An 18,735-nucleotide genomic window follows, 5' to 3' on the forward strand; every position below is an offset into this window, starting at 1 on the left:
TTCTGGAGAAGTGACCACTTAAAAATGTGTCTGGATATTTTAGCATCCAATAGTGGGACAAGATTTGGCACCAGATATTCATTCTTCCAGCAGCTTCTGTGCCAGATGTCTTCTATGGATTAGCTTTTCTTTTGTTAAAGTAAAGTTTTTTAGGTTTAAAGTTTCTGCACCTTATTTTAAAGAAACCCTTTTTAGGATGGCAGTTAACCGGACGCCTTTCAATCTTTTTACAGCTGTACTGAGCTATTGGTTGCTAGTAAAGCACAATGCCAGCCAAAACTTCAGATTTGAATAGTGAGGAAGGTTAGAACGCCTATGATTGTTGTATATGGCCCTTTTTTGGAGGATTTCCCTACGATTGTTGTATATGGCCCTCTTTGGAAGATTTCCCTTCAATCCTGTCCATTCATTGACCAGACCAGTAGAGGTAGATGCCAAGAGAACTATTTTTCTAATGGTTGGGACCTTGGGTTTTCCAACGGATTCCCCTTCTTGTTTAGGTAATGTCAGACAGAAATTGAGGGAAGTCTCCTCTGGGCCACCCAGACAGAATTGTATACCTGTTGAGGTTCTAACCCTTCCCAACTATCCAAGGATGAAAACTCTAACCCTTCCCAACTCTATCCAAGGATGAAAACTATTGTCTGGCATTGTGCTCCTGCTGTCACGTCTGCTTGTTCCATCTTAAGAGATTGCCACCTTGGCCATAACAGCAGCCATCTTGTTTCAAACATCTCTTGAGAAGACAAATGGTCTACAGTTTGTGGAACAAACCTTTCACTTGTAGACTGGAGATCTACTCAGAGGTAGCTCTTGTACAGCTTATTAAAATGTTTTAATGTTGCCAATGGAAGTTTTAAACATTAGGTTGAGGCTTGGTTCACACTGTCGCTCCGACTTAGGACCTGTGAAGTCGCGTGCAGTGCGACTTTGGCGCGACTTGCACAGACTTCATAAAATGAATGTCTATGCAGGTCGCCCCGAAGTAGTACAGGACCCTCTCTAAGTCGGCGCGACTTGTGTTGCTCCTATTAGAACGGCTCCTGTACTACACAATGGGAGTGTGACGGACCGCAACTTGTCAGGCTGACAAGTCGCGGTCCAAGTCGGATCAATGTGAATGCGGTCTGAAGTTTATACTGTGGTGTAATAAGTCAACCCTTTCGAAATAAAAATCCTCAAATTAAAAAAAGTAAACTGTAACCACTGCACACCTGGAATGGCGGGTACGCCCTGTGTGGGTGACGTAACTTCTGTAAATCACTTTGCAGTACAAATGGGTTTCAACTTGCTATTTCAGGTTTCTGTTTTGTGATTTCCATTTCTGCAAGGCACATGATTTATAAACCAATTTCTGCTTTATTTTATGGTTCGTGTACTGATTTCATTCCTGAAACTGCTGAGTTCGTCAGGCTTGAGTCATCTTCCTCATGTGGGCTGAGAGCCACAGGCAGGACATGACGCTAGTCTCTGCTCTGCAAAGTGAATTCAGTTTTATTAACCCTCTGACAGACCAAATGACTTGGTGTATTTTATGTCCTGTCTTATGTTCTTTTGTATGGAAGACTCTGCATGATTTTCAATAAAGTCTGTGCACCAGAGACCTTGGCTGTGATTTATTTGTGTAAACCAGGCAGGTTATGCTGTAGTCCTGTCTGGTCAGTCTTGGGACCCAACAGGGCTGGATTTACATCTCGGGAGCCTATAGGCAGAATTCTGAATTTTTTTGACCATGTATTGCAAAGGCTCAAAAACACAAAATTTTAGTAAAAAACTGAATCAAATTTTAGGGCAAAACTACTCAATTTTTTGGTAAAATATAAAAGCCGAGGTTGCATCAAGTAAATATATGCCCAACATGGCAAACCTTAAATTGCGTGCACCCGAGAAATGACCTACTTCAGTACCCTATATTTTCTATAGGTGACAATTCACTTCAAAAGTTCCCTATAGGTCATCAGTAGTGTTACCGGTGGAGGTCTTCAGCTAGAATTATTGCTCCCTCTGGTGTGCACAGAAATGGAACGCAACATTTGTGCAAGTGCCCCGGCATGTGCATTGATTGTATGTTTTGGGGCAATTTGTTTAGGTGGATTTTATGTGCTTGGGTGTAACTTTTTTTCATTTTTCATCACATAGGGAACAAAGTCCGTAATATTTTTTTTTTTTTTTGACGGTATTCTTTAATGAGACATGCAGGGTCAAAGACCTTGCATGTCTTATCTGGGCTCCCCTGGATGTATTGCAATGCAAATCGCACTGCAAAACATTGCTTCCCAACTGCTAGCCAGGCACACGAAGTCTGCCCCAGAAGTGACATCAATGTCGCTTTCCGGGTTACCAACCAGAAGGGGAGGGTGTCTGCTTTTCTCCACCCACCATGTTGGTCCCAGTCTGCCAGATGGGAAAGTGGAACCTGGAATACTTGGTGGGGGTGGCGCTGGTACCAGGGGTGTGTGGAAACAATTGGGCGGCAGCGCAGCCTCCCAAATGCTTCTACCGGTCGGTCTTGCACACAGCCACCAGATTGTGTGGAACTCCTAATGCGATGCCTAGTGGAAAAATCCAGCCCTGGGTCCCAAGTCCATCATGGAAGCCATGGTTTCCATTATCTGGACTGAGTCAAAGGAGTTCTGTTCTCTCTATTGCCAACTACTGAGACAAGGTGGGGGCAGACAAGAGGAGCGCTGCAGGAGAGGTGCGAGGGCCACATGAAATGGCCTGGAGGGGCTGCATTTGAACTGCGGGCCTTGTGTTTGACACCTGTGATTTAAAGTTTGTATGTGTCCCCTTGTGTAGTCCTAGGTCAGTTCCCTATCTACATGGGTGGGGTGCATTGACTTCCAGCCAGATGCATGCTACACAGAACTCAATGGTAATGGTGTAAATGCAGCAATGCATGTAACACATTGCACCCACAAATGTATAGATGTGGCTGGGGGGAGGATTGCTGCTCACTCAACTGCCTGACCTCACGTTAAGTTAGGAACATGTGTTCTCCAGGCTCTTGAGTACACTTAACATAGAGAGCCACTTAAAAGATTCAAGTTCTTTAGAACTGAACAGAGGCAAACCGATAAATGGGTAAAACGCATGTGAACACTCCCCTTCTAGAAGTTGTCAGCATTTGACCACCTGGAAGACTGCAGCCCCAGATCTTTGACTTCCAATGTAGCTGAGCAATGCAGCCTAGGTCTGACCCAAACCCAGTCTTGTAATTTGGGTAGTGAAAGAGAGGAATGGCTGTCTTTGTGACCAAGGTTAAGTAAACCTAGGGGGGCAGGAACTGATGTAATAAAATGGCTAATTGCTTGGAAGCTTAGTTTGATCCTCTAGTTTTAATAACATCTGGATCACTGACCCAGAATATGCAGTTCAGGAAAGCCTTGTCCTGGGGGGGGGGTTCTAATGTTGGGAAGGTACCCTAGCATTTATAGCCACACAAGTAGCACAGACATCTTATTCCAATCTTGTTTGTCCGAGACAAGGATGGGAGTTGTAGAACGGCCATGTTCTTGTTCCATAATCCCATCTCTTGGGGTCATGAAGTCTGCAAAGGTGTTAATGTTGCTGAAGGTGCAAATTGTCAATTTGTGCAATGAATAGGCCCAGAAACAAAGTTAACATAATGACCCAACACCCCCTTGCCCCCTCCCCATATAAAAAACCACGCTTACCACAATTAAGTTGGAAAGGGCAAGGCCACAGCTTTATTTTCCAATAATAAACCAGAACACGTCTAGACCAGTGCCAGTCACAGTTGTACTGTGAGCACTCTTAGTCATTAACATAACTTCCAAAAAGGGGTAAGGGGCTGTCCTTACATCAGTGCTTGACAGACAGCCTACCCCCCAATTTATAAACAATGGCGTAACTCATTACCGGAACTTTAGCGCTGGCAAGGTCAAAACCGCCCTGAAAGCTGTGACAGACCGACTGAACGTCAGGGTGGGGGGGTGGGCAGCTCTTCACCGCGATTCTTCTCAAAAGGACCAGAATTCCTTGGGAAGGTCCTCTTAACTGAGCTCAGGCCCATCCCCATACCCAAGGCTCCGTCCAATCCATTTGATCCATGTATCTTCCTGCTTGGTCCCAACTTCTGGCCATGCCCCCATCAGTCAAGGCTCTCTTTCCCTACAGGGGTCAAGAGGCCTTCATGAAAATGTGACCCTCTGCCTGCACAGCTGCTTCATTTCAGTTATGTGAAGGAACTCCCAAGTCCCATCTGTCACTGCAGCAGATGTTCTTGTAGCTCTGAGTGTGGTGATGACTCTCGTAGTCCAATCACTTCCTCCAGCTGCCCAACTAAAAGTTCATACAGACAGGAAGAACCTGAAAGACCCTACTATTACACCCACCATCAGGGCAGCCATCAGAAATTTTGGGGCCCCTTACACAGCTGTAGGCCTGGGCCCCTCTGGGCCTGACCACCAACATTCCGCAAGGCAGCCCTCTTGCCGTCCCACCGAGTCCTTCAGTGCAACCACTTCTTTTTTAACACTCTTATAACTTAATAAATTAAAATGAATCCAATCCATCAAAGAGACATCCCCAATTCAGTAAAGAGACATCCCCATATATTCAACAAAGACATCCTAATCCAATAAAGAGACAGCCTCATATATTCAGCAAAGACACGGCCTCATATATTCAAAGACATCCTAATCCAATAAAGAGACAGCCTCATATATTCAGCAAAGACACATCCCAATCCAGTAAAGAGACAGCCTCATATTTTCAGCAAAGAGACATCCCTTCAGCTGCATCGGCTTACTCTGTAGCCGCCATGTTTTAGCAATTGCTAGTTACTACAGCAGCAACAACTCGGGCTCGTTGGTTGGGGCCTTGGCAGCTGGGCCCCTCAGAACGCCTGGGCCCCCTACATGTGTATGGGCTGTCCCCCCCCCCCCCCCCCCGATGGCTGCCCTGCCCACCATCCATTGCTTGTGGGGGTGATGTTTTGCAGGCTCCCATTTGGGTGGGAGGTGAGAGGGAAATGCACATACTGTGTATTTGTGGGAGGGAAAAAAATTTAGCATTTTTCTACAATGTGGCCTTGACCTTACTATCCCTGAAAGAATAGCCCTTTACCTTAAGGTGTAGGAAGACTGCTGAGTATTGATGTGTAGAATTTTTTTTTTTTATCCTATTTTGGCCCATTGGTTTGAGATACAAATTAGTATCTTCCTGGCACTTATTGGAACAGGAGTGCCTTGGAGAAGCTACAAACTAGGGATAGACCGTTATGGTTTTTTTCAGGGCCGATACCGATATTTTGGTCACAATGTATCTGTATTGGCTGATGTGGGCCAATTATTTTTTAAAACTTTAAATGTACAAAATACAATTTTTGACACAAATCTGGTACTGAACATGTTATTTTTTTTTAAGGCTGGCACCCTGTGGTGGGTGGGTGGCTGGCACCAGGCTGCTCCCGCGAGACTAGTCCTGGCTCCAGACGAGGCTGTCCGAGGCGGCCTAAGAAGGCAGAATGTATAAAAATAAAGGTGATGGCGCTGCTGAATCTGTATGGTATACAATCTATATATAGTGTGTCATACACAAATGTAATAGGGAAATAAATATATAAATGTAAAATCGATAATAAAGGTAAAATAGATAATATAGTAAAATGGTCACCAGAATACAAATGTAAAATCAATAGAGGTAAAATATAGTAAATTGGTCACCAGCAGTGTTATAAAGTGCAAAATGCTGATAGATGGGTGAGTGTATACAGCAAGAGAATATGTGACAATCTGAATAAATATATGATCAATCATGAAATAGGGGTAAAATAAATAATATATTGAAATGATACACCAGAAAAGTGTTATAAAGTGCAAATTACTGATGGGTGGATATATACAGTAAATAAATGTGACCACCTAAATAAATCAATACATGAACAATAAATCCAAACAATTTTTTAAATAAGTGAGAGTACGAAATAGCAAATGTGAACGTAGGTAGTGGATAAATAAGTGAATAAATAGGAGTGGGTGAATCCACAAGTGATGTTGGGTGAGTTCAAATTATGAAAAAAATCAAAAAACAACAAAAACAAAGTAAATATCAATGTGCGGGAAACTGTTAATCAAAAAATGATGTGCGGGAAACTTATACTCAAACCAATGCAAAGTGTGAAGAGCTATATAAATAAAGTGCAGCAGGGGATCAGAAATATTGTATAAATGAACGGATGTGCAGGAAATTGATACAAAGTGCGGAAAACTTTCAAGCCAAAACGAATGTTCAATCAGTTCATAGGCATATGTCCATAAAATATTAAATGTGCCCAGAAGAGTAAGTGAACAATATCTTATGGTGACCCCAAGGTGGGTGACTGGCGAGGTGCGGGGTGACCCCTAATAAAAAAACCTACTAACCAGATGTACCCACCCCACATAGGGGGTATAGAGCGGGTACTGTGGATGTGTCTCACTGGTCCTTTAAGCTGGGTAGTAGTTCGCCTCCGTGTAGAAGGAGATATGAGGTGGGGTCCAAGGGGTTCTCGGATATCCCCCAACGCTGTCTATTGACTTTTTCACTGAGTATCCATTTTGCTGTTTACTTGAAATAAAATTGCTCCAACGGTATCACACTATCGAGCTCTCTTTTACCTCATATGACCCTCCTACCTACATACTCTGAGTGGCCCGATTTGATCCCTATCCACGGACTACGGGACCCCATATTACCTGGCCAGGATCCTGCCATCAGAACCCACATCGGGATATCTGAGAACCCCTTGGACCCCACCTCATATCTCCTTCTACACGGAGGCGAACTACTACCCAGCTTAAAGGACCAGTGAGACAAATCCACAGTACCCGCTCTATACCCCTGTGTGGGGTGGGTACATCTGGTTAGTATGTTTTTTATTAGGGGTCACCCCGCACCTCGCCAGTCACCCACCTTGGGGTCACCGTAAGATATTGTTCACTTACACTTCTGGGCACATTTAATATTTTATGGACATATGTCTAAGAACTGATTGAACATTCGTTTTGGCTTGAAAGTTTTCCGCACTTTGTATCAATTTCCTGCACATCCGTTCATTTATACAATATTTCTGATCCCCTGCTGCACTTTATTTATATAGCTCTTCACACTTTGCGTTGGTTTGAGTATAAGTTTCCCGCACATCATTTTTTGATTAACAGTTTCCCGCACATTGATATTTACTTTTTTGTTGTTTTTTGATTTTTTTCATAATTTGAACTCACCCAACATCACTTGTGGATTCACCCACTCCTATTTATTCACTTATTTATCCACTACCTACGTTCACATTTGCTATTTAGTACTCTCACCTATTTAAAATTGTTTGGATTTATTGTTCATGTATTGATTATATATTTAGGTGGTCACATATTTATTTACTGTATATACCTACCCACCCATCAGTAATTTGCACTTTAACACTTTTCTGGTGTATCATTTCAATATATTATTTATTTCATGATTGATCATATATTTATTCAGATTGTCACATATTCTCTTGCTGTATACACTCACCCATCTATCAGCATTTTGCACTTTATAACACACTGCTGGTGACCAATTTACTATATTTTACCTCTACTATTGATTTTACATTTGTATTCTGGTGACCATTTTACTATATTCTCTATTTTACCTTTATTATCGATTTTATATTTATTTCCCTATTACATTTGTGTATGACACACTATATATATATATATATATATATATTGTATACCATACAGATGCAGCAGCGCCATCACCTTTATTTTTTATACACTCATTTATATAGCCTTTGGCTATAGTTTAAGGTGGGCTGCAGCTCATCTGTGCATATATCACATTCATATCCTCAGCGCAGATTTATTTTTATCTAAGAAGGCAGAATGACATCACAAAAATATTGGCCAGTTTCAGGACCGATATACTGGGGAAAGTGCATATCAGCCCCCAATAATTGGTCTATCCCTACTACAAACTTTCTTAGGAGGTAGGTAATAGTACTCATATTCAAAGTGTACATAATTCAGCGCGCTCACATGACTAAAATTGGCTTTTAAAGTAGAATTATAGGCAAAACTTTTCATTTTGGATAGAGCAAGAGGGTTATAACCCTTTTTTTTTTTGCCATCTGTGTCCCATGGTTGAGATTTCCCTTCACTTCCTGTCCCATAGCCAAACAGGAAGTGAGAAGAAATCCCTGCAAATTAAGGGAATTCCTTGGGTATCACCAGAACTAGTGTCCATTGGAAGAGGCCCGTCCTTTTCCATCGCTGACTGTGGAAACTTTACATTGGACCTCGTGCAACTTGGATTCTGTGCCTCTTCCTCCTCCAGACTCTGGAAATGCAAACTTTTCCACAGTCAGTGATTTGGGGAGCCATGTCATCTGCTGGTGACACCACTTTTATGGACATTTATCACAATCTGCATTTGCAATATATTAGATTGGCCATCGAGAGGTGAATAGCGGTCCATCCACCAGAGGATAACTATTTGGCACGCCATTTTTACACCATGCAGACTTTTAGTCCACTAATATTTTTTAGGCCAAGTTCACACTTATGCAAATTGGATGTGGGTTCCCCCGCCCCCCAATCCAATTTGTAGGACAGGAGCATGTGACCGACTCTCACTGGAGCCGGTTCACACACCTCCAGGGCCACAGCGGTCCATATTTGGAAAGGGTCCTGTGCGTCTGTCTTGGAATCAGGTGTCAATTCAGGCCTGATTCGGTAAACGGGGGACGTACCAGACCCCCTGATGTAAGCTGCGGCCGCAGCCTGTGTGAACCCAGCCTCAATTGGGATTTCTATATAGTTGCCCCAGTTGCTATTCTAACAGAGGTATTAGTGCATTGCCTTTATGTATTGTTTTGCTGGGTATTTTCCATGCAGGCTGGTTTAGCAGGGGGAGCTGAGAGAGTTCCTTTGGGTCTAACCAGAGGTATTTAATTTATTTTCCATTTTTTTCCTTGTGGTTTTCTATTTTGATAATCCATTATTTTGTATATTTATGGTTTTTTGATAATAAACTTTTTTACATCTCTAATACAGGGTAGGCTGAGTTGGTGTCTACCTGTCTGCATTTTCTTTTTTGTTGTGAACTGTAATAAAGGCCCTGGCGGCAAGAGTAAAGGGCCCTGGGACTGATGCAAAGGGCACGGGGATGGGGGGCCCTTCATGGTTTCTTGCACCAGGGCCCTGAAGGTTCTAGTTATGCCTCCGGGGTTCCCAACCTGGCCAGCAGGGAGCAGTTGGGGCGAGCTGGGACAGCTTGGTTGGGGGCTGGCCAGAGGAGGAGAGTCTCCAGTGGGGCATGGAACCGGCCTCTGCTCAGACACAGTGTACACCATCCATGCTGGGGAGGGAGGTCTTCGCTCTGTCCTTGTCCTCAACCCGCTCTCAGTAGGTCAGCGGTGGGGACTTTTTACTTCTCTTCACCAGGAATCCTTCAGGCTGCATTCACATGTCAGCGTTTGGATCGCGGGCAGAACCGCCGCGGTTCCGCCCGCGATCCGGAGATTATTGCAAATCGCAGGATGCCTAGCGTTGCCCGTTGATTTGCAATAGCCCCCCAAACGCCGAGCGATGTTGCCGCGATTTCTGCCTGCCGAATCGCGGCAACCTCGCGCAAACAAAATCGCGGGACGCACTACGCTCCAAAGAAGCTCTTGTACTTCTTTGGAGCGTATTGCGTCCCACGATTTTGTTTGCGCGATGTTGCCGCGATTCGGCAGGCGGAAATCGCGACAACATCGCTCGGCGTTTGGGGGGCTATTGCAAATCAACGGGCAACGCTAGGCGTCCCGCGATTTGCAATAAATCTCCGGATCGCGGGCGGAACCGCGGCGGTTCTGCCCGCGATCCATACACTCACATGTGAACGGAGCCTTAGGCATGTCTGTGGCAGAAGTGGTGCAGCCTTTTTCCAGGACATCAGAGCGGCCCAGGGGGCAATTGCCCCCCCCCCCCCCCCCCCGGCCCAGTCTTCCCCTGACCTCCGCTACATCCAATTTGCATCAGTGTGAACCCAGCCTAAATCATAGAACAGAACACTTTGAATGGGATATTTAACAGACTAAAAGGGAGCAAATGAGAGCAGTTCATTGTTAGGGGTTAGGACAGGGTAGTTATCTTTCTACATAGAATAAAGGATGGTACACACTGGCGGAATATCGGCCGCTTCAACAGAAACCGGCAGACATTTAACCAGTCTATATAGCAGTCTATCTGGCTTTTTCGAAATGAGCATGCTGGGAAACTAGCCAATCAACAACCCATAAGCACTTATCTAGTACAACGTCCTTTTGTTCAGCCCACTGAATTGAATAAATAAAAAAAAAAAAGAACAGTGTGTACCAGGTTTTATGCTAGGAGCAAACTAAAGTCACAAGTGACCAATTGTTGCGATTGGAACACATGGGGCAATGGAAACAAGTTAAAGTGGTAGTATCCCCTGAGAAAAAAAAATATAACCCTCCAGGACAATGGCATATAATGTGCTAGTATGCATTGCATACTAGCACATTATGAAATGCTTACTGTGACGGTACCCACCGTCTTCGAGCTCCCAAAGAACAATAGACATTATTAAAAAGTGTAAACGCATCCCCACAGTAGATAATAGGTTGTTGTGTGAAAGACCGGTGGCTTGAGTTGATGAGATTCTCTGCTAGGAGTCGGACTGTGTGAAGCCTTATTGGCAATAGGCAGCTAGGCCTAGAGTCCCAGAGTCTTCATATATTCTTTGAGATATATTGTTGAGAAATATTATTGACCCACTTGAAGCAATCCAAACCATTAACCACTTGCCGACTGCTCACCGTATATTTACTGCGGCAGTCAGCCCCTCACAGGCAGAGCGACGTAGGTCTACGTCGCTAGCCTGTGAGGCTCTGGGGAGCGAGCGCGCGCCCCCGCGTGGTCACGGCCCCCCCCCCCCGCGCGTGTGACCGGCGGATCCGATGTCCGCCGGTCACTCGGCGATTGTCGGGGGGAGAGAGAGAGAAAGTCAGGCGGCTTGTGTAAACAAGCCACCTGTCATTCTCCTCGGTGTAAAGACACTGATCACACGGATCTACTATGTAGAACCGTTGATCAGTATCCTTACACCTCAAGCCACAGCCAATCACAGTAGAAAGCACGCCCCTAGGGACACACACAGCCCCTCCCTCCCAAATAAAGTTAACCCCTTCACTACCAGTGTATTTTTGCAGTAACAGTGCATATGTATAGCACTGATTACTGTAGAAATGTCACTGGTAACCCCAAAAGTGTCAAAAATGTCAGTCAAGGGTCCGATCTGTCCGCCGCAATGTCGCAGTACCGCAAAAAAAATCTCAGATCGCCGCCATTACGCGTTAAAAAAAAAAAACAACAAAAATGACAAAAATCTTTCCCTTTGTTTGTAAACGCGATAACTTTTGCGCAAACCAATAAAAATATGCTCTTTGCGATTTTTTTTTTTTTTTTTTTTTTTTTTTTTATTTTTTTTTTTTTTTTACCAAACATATGTAGCATAAAACAAATTGGCTGAAAATGTTAAATTTTGATTTTTACATTTTTTTTGGGGGGGAATTTCTTATAAAAAAAATGTGAAAAATATTGTTATTTTTGCAAAATTTACGCTCTTTTTTTGTTTATAGCACAAAAAGTAAAAAGCGCACAGGTGATCAAATACCACCAAAAGAAAGCTCTGTTTGTGGGAAAAAAAGGACGTCAAATTCGTTTAGGTACAGCGTCGCACGACCGCGCAATTGTCCGTTAAAATCACGCAGTGCCGAATCGCAAAATACCCCCTGGTCGTTTAGCAGGAAAATCCTCCGGGGCTTAAGTGGTTAAGTATCTGTCTTTCACTCCCAGTGACGGTGGGGTACCATCATACTTACCTTAGAATGAAGCCCAGACACTGCTGAGGGAGGCGTCTCTTCTAGGTTAGGCGGCTCCAGGGTTGTGAGTGGCCGAAGCTGTGATGACGTCACTCCCGCGCATGCATGCGGAAGTTCACTTTCCGGCAAGGAGCTCTGAAGGTCCGCCAGACCTTCAGAGCGCATGCAGGGTGAATATCTCCTAAACCGTGTAAGTTTAGGAGATATTAATTTTACCTACAGGTAACCCTTATTATAGACCTTATTGGCTTACCTGTAGGTAAAAGTTAAAAAGCGCAGTATACTACCACTTTAAGATGTAATCAGAACAGAAGCACCAATTCCATCAGACATTGCAAGCGATCACTATCTCTTGGCTAACTAATTTCAGTGGGAACTTGCAATTTTCATTAACCAATTCAATACCGGGCACTTTCACCTCCTTCTTGCCCAGGCTAATTTTCAGCGATATCGCACTTTGAATGACAACTGCGCAGTCATGCAATACTGTACCCAAATTCTATTTTTGATCATTTTTTGAGACAGAGATTTCTTTTGGTGATTATTTTAGCAACACTGTTTTTTTTTTTTTTTTTTTTTTTTTTTTTTTTTGCTAAACAAACTAAAAAAGATATAAAAATTTGTAAATAAGAAACTTTTTTTTTTTTTTTTTCAAATGTTTCAAACAGAAACTAAGTAATTTTTCTCCTCCACTGATGTTGAGCTGATGAGGCTGCACTGATATGTTGCACTGATGGGTAATGATGAGGCTGCACTGATATGTTGCACTGATGGGTAATGATGAGGCTGCACTAATATGTTGCACTGATGGGCAATAATGAGGCTTCACTGATATGGTGCACTGATGGGTAATGATGACGCTGCACTAATATGTTGCACTGATGGGTAATGATGAGGCTGCACTGATGGGTAATGATGAGGCTGCACTGATATGTTGCACTGATGGGTAATGATGAGGTTGCACTGATGGGTACTGATGAGGCTGCACTGATATGTTGCACTGATGGGTAATGATGAGGCTGCACTGATGGGCAATAATGAGGCTTCACTGATATGGTGCACTGATGGGTAATGATGAGGCTGCACTAATATGTTGCACTGATGGGTAATGATGAGGCTGCACTGATGGGTAATGATGAGGCTGCACTGATATGTTGCACTGATGGGTAATGATGAGGTTGCACTGATGGGTACTGATGAGGCTGCACTGATATGTTGAACTGATGAGGCTGCACTGATATGTTGAACTGATGGGCAATTATGAGGCTGCACTGATAATTAGGGCACCAATGATCAGTGCCCTGATTATCAGTGTAAATGTCCCCTGTAACTGTAGCTTTTCTTTTGCTCACACTGACAGCGGTGAGGAAAGGAAACGTCAGTGCTAGTTTACATGTGATAAGCTGTGATTGGACACAGCCGATCATATGGTAAAAGCCTACATCATTGGCTCTTTACACTGCTAGGTGAAGCACTGTGCCCAAGGGACACAGCTCACTGACTATCACCGCGTTGCATGCCCCCCCAGGAGCGCACTTGAGCGGCCCGTGATGTCCAGTCAGAACGGCAGAGCCACCACCCGGCTAACATTCTACTATCGGCCGGGCAGGAAGGTGTTAAAGACCTTGCTCAAGCATTGTCATGAATACCGTCCTTCCCTTCACAGTCTTGGGCTCGCTCCTCTCCTGCATGAAAGTGGCTCACTCTGATTTCACTGCACACGGCGAGCTTCTCACAATGTGCGATAGAAGCTGCAGCAAGTCAGATGGAGCCCCGCCCCATTTCCTGGCTAGAGGACATCCTACTTCATCTTTGCTCTCTGGCTCTTTCATTCATTGGGTTTCAGCTCTTTCAATCATGGATGTTAATCATCACATGTGAGCGTTACCTAGGGTGGTCTGCCTGCCTAGGAACGCCCACTTCTCCAGGCTGACAGCTGCCTGCCTAGGAACGCCCACTTCTCCAGGCTGACATCCGCCTGCCTAGGAACGCCCACTTCTCCATCCTGACATCCGCCTGCCTAGGAACGCCCACTTCTCCAGGCTGACATCTGCCTGCCTAGGAACGCCCACTTCTCCAGGCTGACAGCTGCCTGCCTAGGAATGCCCACTTCTCCATCCTGACATCTGCCTGCCTAGGAACGCCCACTTCTCCAGGCTGACATCCGCCTGCCTAGGAACGCCCACTTCTCCATCCTGACATCCGCCTGCCTAGGAACGCCCACTTCTCCAGGCTGTCATCTGCCTGCCTAGGAACGTCTACTTCTCCGGGCTGACATCTGCCTGCCTAGGAACGCCTACTTCTCCAGGCTGACATCCGCCTGCCTAGGAACGCCCACTTCTCCAGGCTGACATCCGCCTGCCTAGGAACGCCCACTTCTCCAGGCTGACATCCGCCTGCCTAGGAACGCCCACTTCTCCAGGCTGACATCCGCCTGCCTAGGAACGCCCACTTCTCCATCCTGACATCCGCCTGCCTAGGAACGCCCACTTCTCCAGGCTGACATCTGCCTGCCTAGGAACGCCCACTTCTCCAGGCTGACAGCTGCCTGCCTAGGAACGCCCACTTCTCCATCCTGACATCTGCCTGCCTAGGAACGCCCACTTCTCCAGGCTGACATCCGCCTGCCTAGGAACGCCCACTTCTCCATCCTGACATCCGCCTGCCTAGGAATGCCCACTTCTCCAGGCTGTCATCTGCCTGCCTAGGAACGTCTACTTCTCCGGGCTGACATCTGCCTGCCTAGGAACGCCTACTTCTCCAGGCTGACATCCGCCTGCCTAGGAACGCCCACTTCTCCAGGCTGACATCCGCCTGCCTAGGAACGCCCACTTCTCCAGGCTGACATCCGCCTGCCTAGGAACGCCCACTTCTCCAGGCTGACATCCGCCTGCCTAGGAACGCCCACTTCTCCAGGCTGACATCCGCCTGCCTAGGAACGCCCACTTCTCCAGGCTCACATCCGCCTGCCTAGGAACGCCTACTTCTCCAGGCTCACATCCGCCTGCCTAGGAACGCCCACTTCTCCAGGCTGACATCCGCCTGCCTAGGAACGCCCACTTCTCCAGGCTGACATCCGCCTGCCTAGGAACGCCCACTTCTCCAGGCTGACATCTGCCTGCCTAGGAACGCCCACTTCTCCAGGCTGACATCTGCCTGCCTAGGAACGCCCACTTCTCCAGGCTGACATCTGCCTGCCTAGGAACGCCCACTTCTCCAGGCTGACAGCTGCCTGCCTAGGAACGCCCACTTCTCCAGGCTGACATCCGCCTGCCTAGGAACGCCCACTTCTCCATCCTGACATCCGCCTGCCTAGGAACGCCCACTTCTCCAGGCTGACATCTGCCTGCCTAGGAACGCCCACTTCTCCAGGCTGACAGCTGCCTGCCTAGGAATGCCCACTTCTCCATCCTGACATCTGCCTGCCTAGGAACGCCCACTTCTCCAGGCTGACATCCGCCTGCCTAGGAACGCCCACTTCTCCATCCTGACATCCGCCTGCCTAGGAACGCCCACTTCTCCAGGCTGTCATCTGCCTGCCTAGGAACGTCTACTTCTCCGGGCTGACATCTGCCTGCCTAGGAACGCCTACTTCTCCAGGCTGACATCCGCCTGCCTAGGAACGCCCACTTCTCCAGGCTGACATCCGCCTGCCTAGGAACGCCCACTTCTCCAGGCTGACATCCGCCTGCCTAGGAACGCCCACTTCTCCAGGCTGACATCCGCCTGCCTAGGAACGCCCACTTCTCCATCCTGACATCCGCCTGCCTAGGAACGCCCACTTCTCCAGGCTGACATCTGCCTGCCTAGGAACGCCCACTTCTCCAGGCTGACAGCTGCCTGCCTAGGAACGCCCACTTCTCCATCCTGACATCTGCCTGCCTAGGAACGCCCACTTCTCCAGGCTGACATCCGCCTGCCTAGGAACGCCCACTTCTCCATCCTGACATCCGCCTGCCTAGGAATGCCCACTTCTCCAGGCTGTCATCTGCCTGCCTAGGAACGTCTACTTCTCCGGGCTGACATCTGCCTGCCTAGGAACGCCTACTTCTCCAGGCTGACATCCGCCTGCCTAGGAACGCCCACTTCTCCAGGCTGACATCCGCCTGCCTAGGAACGCCCACTTCTCCAGGCTGACATCCGCCTGCCTAGGAACGCCCACTTCTCCAGGCTGACATCCGCCTGCCTAGGAACGCCCACTTCTCCAGGCTGACATCCGCCTGCCTAGGAACGCCCACTTCTCCAGGCTCACATCCGCCTGCCTAGGAACGCCTACTTCTCCAGGCTCACATCCGCCTGCCTAGGAACGCCCACTTCTCCAGGCTGACATCCGCCTGCCTAGGAACGCCCACTTCTCCAGGCTGACATCCGCCTGCCTAGGAACGCCCACTTCTCCAGGCTGACATCTGCCTGCCTAGGAACGCCCACTTCTCCAGGCTGACATCTGCCTGCCTAGGAACGCCCACTTCTCCAGGCTGACATCTGCCTGCCTAGGAACGCCCACTTCTCCAGGCTGACATCTACCTGCCTAGGAATGTCCACTTCTCCATCCTGACATCTGCCTGCCTAGGAACGCCCACTTCTCCAGGCTGACATCTGCCTGCCTAGGAACGCCCACTTCTCCAGGCTGACATCTACCTGCCTAGGAATGCCTACTTCTCCAGGCTGACATCTGCCTGCCGAGAAACGCCCACTTCTCCAGGCTGACATCTGCCTGCCTAGGAACGCCCACTTCTCCAGGCTGACATCTGCCTGCCGAGGAACGCCCACTTCTCCAGGCAGACATCCGCCTGCCTAGGAACGCCCACTTCTCCAGGCTGACATCTGCCTGCCTAGGAACGCCCACTTCTCCAGGCTGACAGCTGCCTGCCTAGGAACGCCCACTTCTCCATCCTGACATCTGCCTGCCTAGGAACGCCCACTTCTCCAGGCTGACATCCGCCTGCCTAGGAACGCCCACTTCTCCATCCTGACATCCGCCTGCCTAGGAACGCCCACTTCTCCAGGCTGTCATCTGCCTGCCTAGGAACGTCTACTTCTCCGGGCTGACATCTGCCTCCCTAGGAACGCCTACTTCTCCAGGCTGACATCCGCCTGCCTAGGAACGCCCACTTCTCCAGGCTGACATCCGCCTGCCTAGGAACGCCCACTTCTCCAGGCTGACATCCGCCTGCCTAGGAACGCCCACTTCTCCAGGCTGACATCCGCCTGCCTAGGAACGCCCACTTCTCCAGGCTGACATCCGCCTGCCTAGGAACGCCCACTTCTCCAGGCTGACATCCGCCTGCCTAGGAACGCCCACTTCTCCAGGCTCACATCCGCCTGCCTAGGAACGCCTACTTCTCCAGGCTGACATCCGCCTGCCTAGGAACGCCCACTTCTCCAGGCTGACATCCGCCTGCCTAGGAACGCCCACTTCTCCAGGCTGACATCCGCCTGCCTAGGAACGCCCACTTCTCCAGGCTGACATCTGCCTGCCTAGGAACGCCCACTTCTCCAGGCTGACATCTGCCTGCCTAGGAACGCCCACTTCTCCAGGCTGACATCTGCCTGCCTAGGAACGCCCACTTCTCCAGGCTGACATCTGCCTGCCTAGGAACGCCCACTTCTCCAGGCTGACATCTGCCTGCCTAGGAATGTCCACTTCTCCAGGCTGACATCTGCCTGCCTAGGAACGCCCACTTCTCCAGGCTGACATCTGCCTGCCTAGGAACGCCCACTTCTCCAGGCTGACATCTGCCTGCCTAGGAACGCCCACTTCTCCAGGCTGACATCTACCTGCCTAGGAACGCCCACTTCTCCAGGCTGACATCTGCCTGCCGAGGAACGCCCACTTCTCCAGGCTGACATCTGCCTGCCGAGGAACGCCCACTTCTCCAGGCTGACATCTGCCTGCCGAGGAACGCCCACTTCTCCAGGCTGACATCTGCCTGCCTAGGAACGTCCACTTCTCCAGGCTGACATCTGCCTGCCTAGGAACGTCCACTTCTCCAGGCTGACATCTGCCTGCCTAGGAACGCCCACTTCTCCAGGCTGACATCTGCCTGCCTAGGAACGCCCACTTCTCCAGGCTGTCATCTGCCTGCCTAGGAACGTCTACTTCTCCGGGCTGACATCTGCCTGCCTAGGAACGTCCACTTCTCCAGGCTGACATCCACTCATCAAGGCATTCTGATATTTATGTTACTTCTCCCAAGAGGCAGCCCACTGTTTGCATCACGGCTCTTCAGAGGAGTATTGTGACGGGGTGCTGGGATGTTTTCAGAAAGCTATGTATAGTACCCTGCAGACCACCTCTATCATCTACCTCCATTGCATAGTGAAGATTGGAGACCCAGTGATGACATCACTGGTTCTAAAATACGGTATGTAATGAAAACAGATTTTTTTAAAAAAAAATCATCATATGTTGATGGGGGCAGTAAAGCCAAAAAAAAAAAAAAGCAGAATAAAATTCAAAATGTAACAATTTGCTTGGTATTTAATGTAATTAAAGCGGAGTTCCACCTCCCCCTCCAAATATTAAAAGTCAGCAGCTACACATACTGTACACATACTGTACACATACTGTAGCTGCTGACTTTTAATATTCAGACACTTACCTGTCCTGGAGTCCAGCCAGGTCGGCACCGCAGCCGATCGGCCGTCGGGTGCTTCCGCCGCCATTGCCGGTAAGGGAGCCTGGCAGTAAAGCCTTGCGGCTTCACAGGCGGGTCCCTACTGCGTATGCGTGAAGCATGCTGCACATTCCTACTGGCTCAGCGGCGGAGGAGGGGGCCGAGCTTCCGAGGGACGACGCTGTATCCTGGAAGTGGGGTCAAAAACAGGTACCCGTTCCCCCCTCCCCCCTGAAAGGT

The 18,735-nt window shown here is 48.0% G+C and overlaps 1 pseudogene across 1 annotated transcript in view; it reads left to right on the forward strand.

Moving 5' to 3' along the window:
* Positions 1 to 24: 24 nt before the first annotated feature.
* Positions 25 to 18,735, forward strand: part of LOC309548281 (sodium/potassium-transporting ATPase subunit beta-1-like) — a 388,713-nt pseudogene continuing 370,002 nt past the window's right edge. The window contains exons 1-2 of the transcript XR_014226163.1: positions 25 to 52; positions 94 to 120. The product of XR_014226163.1 is annotated as a sodium/potassium-transporting ATPase subunit beta-1-like (transcript). The remainder of the gene's footprint in view (positions 53 to 93; positions 121 to 18,735) is intronic.

Source organism: Pelophylax lessonae, assembly GCF_965119305.1.
Source record: "Pelophylax lessonae genome assembly, chromosome: 2".
Classification (NCBI taxonomy): Eukaryota; Metazoa; Chordata; class Amphibia; order Anura; family Ranidae; genus Pelophylax; species Pelophylax lessonae.